Source organism: Pinus tabuliformis, chromosome Q (genome assembly GCF_031772625.1).
Source record: "Pinus tabuliformis cultivar Carrire ecotype Pingquan chromosome Q, CPIR1, whole genome shotgun sequence".
Classification (NCBI taxonomy): domain Eukaryota; kingdom Viridiplantae; phylum Streptophyta; class Pinopsida; order Pinales; family Pinaceae; genus Pinus; species Pinus tabuliformis.
Genome location: NC_142296.1, coordinates 1,155,357,686 through 1,155,366,960, shown reverse-complemented (window position 1 = coordinate 1,155,366,960; position 9,275 = coordinate 1,155,357,686).

Genomic DNA, 9,275 nt, shown 5'->3' with positions numbered 1-9,275 from the left:
GTTCGGAAGTACTTTTACTCCTAGTAGTGACCGGGAACGCTTCTTCTTCATTATCGGTATCGGAGTTGGGGAGTATAAAATCCCACATTCCATGACATTCTACTACTTCTTCTTCATCATCAGTTGGTGAGACTGTTTCCTCTTCCTCTTCTTCTTGCTCTGAATATGCATTAGATATGACATTCGGTGGCTTTGATTCAGTTTTCTTATAAGTCCTAAAGGGTCTTTTAGTTGAGGTTTCGGCTACCTGTTTCTTTATTTCAACCATTTCGTTTGACAAAGTTTTTAGGACTTTTTGCAAACCCTCCATGTCATATGGGTCTTTTGGGGTTTTCTTCCTTGTGTCATCTTTAAAAGAGACTTTCTTGGCTTTTCTGTCTTCCAGAGCAGCTTTCTTTTCTAGAGCATTAATGTGTTTCTCCATAGCAAGTGCTTCTTTCATATTTTCGGCTAAGGTAGGTTTCCCAGCCCTATCTACAAAAATGGCTATATTGGCAGGTAGGGCTGTTATATACCATTCGCTTCGAATTTGTTCACTTGGTTTGGAGGCCGTTGGGATTTTATTCAGGAGTTTATTGAATCTAGCATTAAATTCCTTAATTGGTTCCTTATGCTCTGTCCTAAGATTGGAGAGATCGTTTATTAGGGTAGCCAAAGACATATCATCTCCATTTTTGGTAAGAAACTGCTCTTGGCAAGTGTTCCAACTGGTGATGGAACCAGAGGGTAAAGAAAAATACCAGGATCCTGCTGATCCTTGCAAGGTGTAAGGGAAAAGTCTAACAATAACATCTTGTTCTGTTACTCCTTTCAAGTTGACTGCCAACATGAAATTATTAATGTGTTCCTCAGCCTGGGTCCCATCATCTGGGTTAAACTTGGGTAGCTATTTTTCAGGAGCATCTGGTAATGGATGCAATGGTACAGGCATATTGACTACACCAGGCCTGGTCCATGGATCTACCATTGTAATAGCAGTAGTGGTTGATACTACTGTTGGAATTCCAGATGTCTGGGAAGGAAATAATGTTGAAGAGTGAGCAGGTTGGGATGTTAAAGCTCCTAATCCCTGATGAACAACAATATGTAATGGGGGAGTGGATGGTTGACTTTGCAGAGAGGCAGATGCAATGGAGGATGTGGATGAAAGCTCTTCACTGTTAGATCCTTCAGTATATTTCTTCGCCTTTTTCCTTTTGGGTAAATGGAACTCAGTGGGTTCAATACCGAGCTTTTCACTCTGAAGTCTGGTGAGAGGGTGAGGTAAATTGAACTGCGAAGTCGCACTGCTTTGTGATACCTCAGATTTTTGTGGTGAAATCGAGAAGATCTGAAGTTTGTGGATAAGAGACTAGACTTCAGGGGATTCAAGACTTAATTGTTCTGGAGTATGATGGGTTTGAGTAGTGGTAGTTGATTCCTCTTCTTCTTGTTTGGATACTGGAGAACCAGCATGCAAATGGGAAGTTCGAGGGGATACAGAGGGAGAATTACTCTTAGAATGGCTTGCAGATTTTGGTTTGTGTGCCATTCACAGTTGAGGACCTCCTTCTAGCGCCAAAAATGTTGATGCCTCGAAAATCGCTGCAACAACTTTGGGGGATAACCACCCGGTCTGGACCTTAGTACAACTCCTTTTTCGTTTGGAATGGTGGCTCCGACTGGGGATAAAGGGACCAGTTTCCCAGCAATGGATAAACAGGATGTGTGGATAATTGATTGACTAACCTAATGATGGGCGAATAAATAAATCTATCAACAAAAATACAAGAACTATGACTTATCCCGGGAACTATTGAGCTTTGAAGTGTAGCGCTTGATGATCTGTGTCTATGGACAGGCATATAGATGACTCCATCTAACAGACATAGACATTCTTTCATTCAAGGATTACTGTGCTTAAATAGTTAAGCAAAGCGATTAAAGAAATATTACTACACTTATCATTTATATCATCGACACATACATGATTAAAAGAAAAGCACACCATAAATATCCAATAGTGGAAGGAATACAGAACTGCTGTTAAAGCACATACATATAATCGATGATAGCAAAGATAATCAAATAACAATTCATATGAAAGGAATGAATTCAGACATAGATAGAAGTACCATATGAGCTGCTAGACACTCCCAATACCAATCGCTACTTGTGATTCTTCCTTCAATGCAAAAACAATTTCAAACAAAGACAATAGTGCACAATTTTCATAAAAGCTTCCTTGTCAAATTTAGAATAATTGGTCCAGTTTCATAAAAGAATATGGCTGAAGCACAATAGTGCAACTTCAGTCTTTAAGTCAGGTACAAAACTTTACGACCCTTTCCAAAACAATGAAAGGGTCTATAAATACTTAATTAATCTAACTATCTAAAAAACTGAAATCCTACTTAATTGGTATCAATAAATTTTGATCCTATTTTCTTCAGCAATCTGGCAGTCGGCGGCATGAATCATCAAGTAGGCTGCTTGCCTTTAAATCTGAGCTGACTTATCGCAAGCATCGGCTCCACTTCAGGTGGTTTGTTGAGGCGAGAACTGAGCTGGGCGGCATAGGTGGCATCCTGAATATCGGGGATAATATACCCGATTGCATCCGTAAGGCACTTGAGGGCGGCTCTCTGTGTGTGCGGCTTTACCAAGAAGAACCAATAGGTGTCCCAGGTTAAACTGTTAATCCCGACGATTAATCTCTCCTTTTCCTCTAGATCTGGATAACATGATTGCTCCAATGTTTTCATCATTGTTAACTTTCTTGGTGTCCATTGGGAAATCATGTTTGATAAGTAGAGAGTGTTATTGACTAATTCAACTAAATTGCTTGAAGTTGATTTGCATCTTGAAACTGCCCTCTCTGCTTTCATTAACTGGGACTGCCATTCTGTGAAGAGTATATCTTTATGTGATTCTAAGATTCTGGGTAAATTCGCCACTTGTCCTTGATCAGAATCTTGCCAGTCGAGAAATGCAGCTATCGTTTCTTCAGCTTGATCCAATTCAGTTCTGGCCTTGTCTACTTTCTTACTTATGGATGCCGTTAATTCACATAGTGGCTCTGCCTGGGCGATTTGTTGACATAGAAGCTTAATTTGGGATATTAATGCAGTATTTATTTGTAGTGCTTCTACTCTAAATTCAGCCACTTGTGGAACGCCCTTTGTTTTCTCGAGCTGTGATGATAATTGAGCAATTTGCTCATCTTTTGTTTTCACCATTTGCTCATTCACTGCCTTCAATTGTGTCAATGCCTCTGATAATTCTTTCTGCTTCTGGATTGCGCTTTGGTCAATCCTTTGTTTTTCTGCCTGCAATTGTTGAGTTAGTTGATTTTTTAATTGCTGTTGCGTCAACAATTGCTGCTCTGCCTGCTCCGTCTTCTGCTTTGCTTCAGTTAGTTGTGCCTGTAACGAGAAAATCTCCTGATCCTTTGTTTTCAGTAAAAGGCTTACCTCCGATGCCTTATCTATTGTCGCTTCTGAATAAGCTCCAACATATTGTGACAGTTTTGTCAGGTCATCGGAGGGGTCAAATTCCTCCTTCCAAACCACATTTCCCGTGACAGTCTGTTCTGGGAAAAGGGAAGGTTGATCAGTCCTTCTTCTTTTCCTTTGTCGTTTAACTACAACTTTATGCCTTGGGCTGTAGAAGACATCCAAGGGAGGAATCTCTTCTACCTGCAAAATGATTTGGTCGGAGGGGTCCTTTGGTATTATCTCTACCTCTTTAGAAATGGGTGGGCCGCTGGTTCCACTTAGAACCTGTGGTGAAGTGATTTCCTGTGTGTCTGTTGCCTTTGAAGTGTCAGAGTTCTTGGAACACTCCAGACCACTGATAATAGAATCAAATTGCTTCCATTCCTGGAGTAATTTAGGATCGATATGAGTATCCACATTTACTTCAGTGGTGGTCTGTTTTTCCTTTTCAGTTTGGGTCTCCTCCCGCACTTTTTCCTGCTCTTTCTTCTGCTAATTCTCATGCTCTTTCTTTTGATTTTCCTCCTGTGGATTCTCTTGTTCTTTTGTTGTAACTGGAGGTTCCTTTGACTGTTGTCGTTCAGGCTCGCTTGACGATGTTGCTGGGGTTGTTGCTAATAGATCTAGAGGCAGAGTTTGCAACCTCTGTTCTATAAGTCTGTTAAATTCAGTCAACCCTTCATCATGATATTTCATTTTGGCCAATGTTTTAACCTGCAATATTGACCCAGCTGAAGAGAACAGGTTGTCAAACATATCTTCTTTATGATCAAATTTTGACAATTTGGCCTGTTCTAGTGCATTATAGGCAACTTTGTTTGGATCAAATTGCCTATTTGGGAGAGTCGCCAGAGTTAATGATTTAATCTTCGTAGCTTCCTTTTCTGCATGTTTGAGATCATGCAAAGTATAGACACCGCATCTCAAAGGAAAAGAGGGCCAACCCTGCTTCTTATTTTTCTTGAGAGTCTGTGTAACACTCTCAGCAATAATCTGGTAAGAGATTTCCCTTGCCAATAGTTTACCAGGTATGTATACAGGGAGGACATGAGGTTCGGCTTGGCTACCGAAAACTCTTATATAAGTGAACTTCTCTTCTCCAAACCAGCTCCCTACTGCTGTTAAATCAATCCCAGCTTGGTAGGAAATCTTAGGAATGGGTTTATCAAAAATGGAATAATAAATAGGCAACATAAAGCCATTGCAGACTTGGTGCAGATGGTGCTTGTAAGAGGATTTCCATAATTTCTGGTGGTAAATGTGAATAGGCATGGAGTCTTGTGGCGTCCACCTCCAGCCGAGCACGGGAAATTAAGAATTAAAACACAATGTATCCAAAATATAGGCACTGTAATAAAATGGGGGAATTATCCTTTCAGAGATGCGAGTCTTATTCCTAAACTCAAGAACAGCTTTGGCTAGTTTATCTAAGAGAATAGTGGCCCAATCCATTATTATACTGTTTCATGTCGCTTCCATTAAAGGAACCATTTCTATAGTGAAATTAGAAGAATCATGAAATCCCCACAATCTACACATCATTATTCCAGCGTAGCAATAAGGAGAAGCCAGGGAATCGACCGATTACTTACCGGAAGATTCATGTTTGTGCTTTGCCGGATTTTGTCTCCAATCCCGGATGGGTTCAGATTCAACTTCTTTCTCGTTTCGGAATTTTTCCAGGAATGCCTTATTGTATGTCTTCTCTGGCTTAGGCAAATGATACATTTGCCTTAGATCATCAGCTTTGAACGACCCGAAAATTCTCCCGTCTCTGGTGTTGAAGGTTCTATCCAGGATTGGGATTTCCTCAATTGCCCACCGCACTACATCTGTGTATGGGAGAATTTGTTCCCTAGCTGCTATCCGATGAAGGAAGGAGTCAGCTAAGTCCTTTAGAGTGGCATCAGATTTCCGAGTTGAATCTGCAGTAGCTTCTACTGTTGTCACTTTGGGTTCTTCAACTTCAATCAAGTTGTAGGTGCTTTGCCAAGTAGTTCTGTCGAGACCAGAACATGTAGTATCTGAAATCAATCCTTTCTTTTTGTTTGAGGGATCAGCGACAGCTTGTCCTGCGGCTGGCGCAACAGAAGCGCCTGTGGTCTTCTTAGATTTCTTCCCCATTTTGCTTGAGTTTTCTTCTTTGGATGAATTCTGCACAGAAGCGAAAATAAACGTAACACAGAGAATTGGCAATGAAAACTTCAATGGATGAGATATATTGACCGATGCGTGGTGAGAGATTAACTTTTAAAATGGGCGCGGATACAATCCATGGGAAGATTTTAGGACTTACAATTACATTAAATGGCCGTTTAAAACCTGCCAATCCTTAAATTCCCATTATATCATTAATCAGCCGAATGATTCATTTAAGTGTGTTATAGATGTTTTGGCGGTTGAGCGCAGGTGAATCATTGTTGGACAGATCAAGCTTTTAATATGAATTGATCGTGATATCCCTTCATTTTAACGGCTTTTTGAAATCTGCGCTTTATCGCAATCGGCCATCGGGGAAAGCTTAAACCTCTTATATTGACACCTTTTGAAAACCCCAATCGCCGATAGTGATATCGCATCGCATCGGGAGTATTGGCATTACATGCAACATGGATAGTATATCGCCGATTGCTGATAGCGATATCGCATCGCATCGGGGGAATGGTCTGGGGGCGCTTTTAAGAATGTGCATAGAGTATTGCCGATAGCCGATAGCGATATCGCATCGGCGGAAACCAATGTGCCACTTACTTATGTTCCTTATGTCATTGCGATATGCGATCTTGCGATCGCTTTATCGCAATGATAAAAGATTGATTTATTTGATCAAAATGGGTTTTTCAAAAAGGTTTTTTATAATTTTTTCATTTGGTTTTCGGACCCTTTTAAATAATACAATATTGATACCAATTAAAATCTAAAGGGACCCATTTCATATCGTAGTTTTTTGTGAATAAAAAAGATATGAAATGGGGGGCTGTTGTAAAGCACAACACCTTAGTAGCTAGGATTTTCATTGCAAAAAGAAGATTAAATGACTGTTTATCATCTTAGATTGCATTTTAGGAATTATACATCTACATCACACAGTGAATCTGAAAGGAAAATTTCTTAAGCAAGATCAACTATAAAATAAATTTAATGAATCTAAAAACGCTTTGGAACCTAATGCACAACATCAAGAATTCTAGGCTAGAGACGTATTCCAGTGTCGTAAAGCCTGGTAACTGTTGTTTTCACTGTTGGTTGGGTGATTCCTCCACTTTGAGACAATAAGTGCCAGTACGGACTTGTGCTCCCACGTACCGTCGAGTATATTTTGGAAGACCACAATAGGCTTTATCCTTTATCCATAGGAAGCCGTGTCTGCCGCCCTATTGATCGCAATGCACTAAACACAACATTTAGGAAGATTGACTGCCGTACCATAAAAAGTATTCTGCAGTTTTGCGATTGGTTTGGTAATCCCTCTGTCTATATTTCCAGAGCAGTCCCTTTTATTCCTTTTTAGACTCCTTAACAGAAAAGGTCCATCTGAGCACTTGTCACTTCAAGCTCATTAAAAATCGAAGGCGACTAGAGTAATCTTTTGTTTTTTCTCGACTCTTAAAAATTGAAAAAACAAGTTGTGTCAAAGCTTATAAAATTCATCTAATTCGGAAACATACTTCCCCTTGATTTTTAGTTGATCGAGTAATCTGTAATCGTGGAAGAAAGTCAATTGAAACCCCGTCGTTCGTGGAGGCTTACGAGTCAACCGTCTTTGTCTCCAGAGTCGAAACTGTTACGGACAAAGCGAACTCATTTAACTGGTTCCAAATCCCCTGGTAAAGTTAGAACAAGTGTTCCAACACCATCGGAGACTCCGGTTACTCCAAACATTTCTGGTATCCCTGCCTTTACAGAAGAAGTTCAACATCCACCAAAGGACAGTAGAATTGATCCTAGTGTGAAGGTAAACACTTATGTTACTGAGCCAGCTCCATCTACAGCTGATTCGGAAGGTGTTATTCCCCAAACATCTGTCGCTGCAGATTCTATACCTTCTTCAGCACTAGAAATATTTTACGGACCTGACGGTCTACCTCTTCCACCTGGTTTGATTGCTATAGAAGAGATTATGGAGGATCCTCCATCTAGTACTCCATCGCGATTTGGAGTCGGGATCACTCTATATCCTTCTTCGTCAGAAATTAGTCTACCGCCATCAGAAGCTCCTGTAGAATCGCTAGGCAATCTTTTGGATAGACTAGAAATGTCTGAAAAACCGTCGACATCTAGGGCTGTGTCATCCGACACAGCAATGGCAGAACTTCCTACTGTCACTCCAACAATGTTCGCTGGCATACCATCTGTCCCAACTATCTCTCAATCGCTAGAAGGAGCCCACCCAGGGGCCATTTTGACAGTATGGTCTGTTCCTGTTTGTTCATCCGGAATAGTATCTAGGTACTCTTATGTTGAGTCTCAGCAAATTGATCCTTCAGGGTGTCAATTTGGGCAGTCCGATCCTCAAGGGCAAACAATTCCTTCAAGTACCGGATTACCGCCGTATGGGGGGCAGTATACCCTTTCATTGTCTCCTCCGGGAGGACAACCATACGAGAGTTCACAACAAAATTCAGGTTATCCTGGAATTACATCTAGCAGTTGGGTTCTGATACTGCCTCAACAACCAAGAGTTGTATATTCGATGCAACAATGTTTACCTATGTCAAATATACCAACTACGTCGGCTATTGTGACGGTGTCACAAGTACAAGCGCTGCCCGTTGTATGCCAACCTCAGGTTTCTCAGGTTGTAATGCAACAACCTCTTGTCCCTGCAACTCAACCACAATCGCCAACTAGTGGAATGACACAGACCCAAACGGGTACAATTACCCCTCATCTTGGTCAAACAGTTAGTATTGGACAACAGCACATGGCTTCGCAGCCATGGCTGGTGCAATACCAACAACCGCAATTCCAACAAGTATACCAAGGATCTGAGCAACAAATATTTGCAAATAGTGGGTAGTCGTACATTCAAAACGGTCAAAATCAACCATTCTACAATCGTTATGCCCATCAACCTTACCAAAGTTACCAGCATCAAATGCACTATGCTGGTATGCAGAGACCAACTGCTCATGCAATCCCATCTTATCCTGGGTATGCTTTGCCAAACCTGAATCAACAGTTACCCTTCGTGGCAACTTTGGAGTTACCGGATCTAAATAGGTTAACGAATGATCCAATTGTCTATGCCCCTTGGTGGCCAATGATTCCGCATAAACTTCCGCCAGATATTCCTAAATTTAATGGAAATCCAGGTGAAGACCCGTCGAATCATGTGATGACATTTCATCTGTGGTGTTCATCAAACACCCTAAACGTTGATTCGATTAAGCTTCGCCCTTTCCAGAGGACGTTAACTGGTCTGGCAGAAAAATGGTATATCGAGTTACCAAGAGCTTCGTTTGACAACTTCAATACCCTAGCCACAACCTTTTTAACCCATTTTCAATTACCGATAAGGTACGAAATGGGAATAGAACTTCTTACCAATTTCAAGCAAACAACAGCCACTCACATATCCGATCATATTCATGAGTGGCGACGTCGTCATAGAATGGTAAAAACGTATGTCCCTGATCAGCTTTTAGCTGAATGGTTTATTAAGTCATTATTACCTTCCATTACAGAAGATGTGGCAAAAGGAGGAGTCGTCATTGAAGAGCAAGTGATTGCTCGTGCACAATATTTAGACTTGATTTATATTTAGTCTGGCACACTCTACGATAAAATCCCTGACGC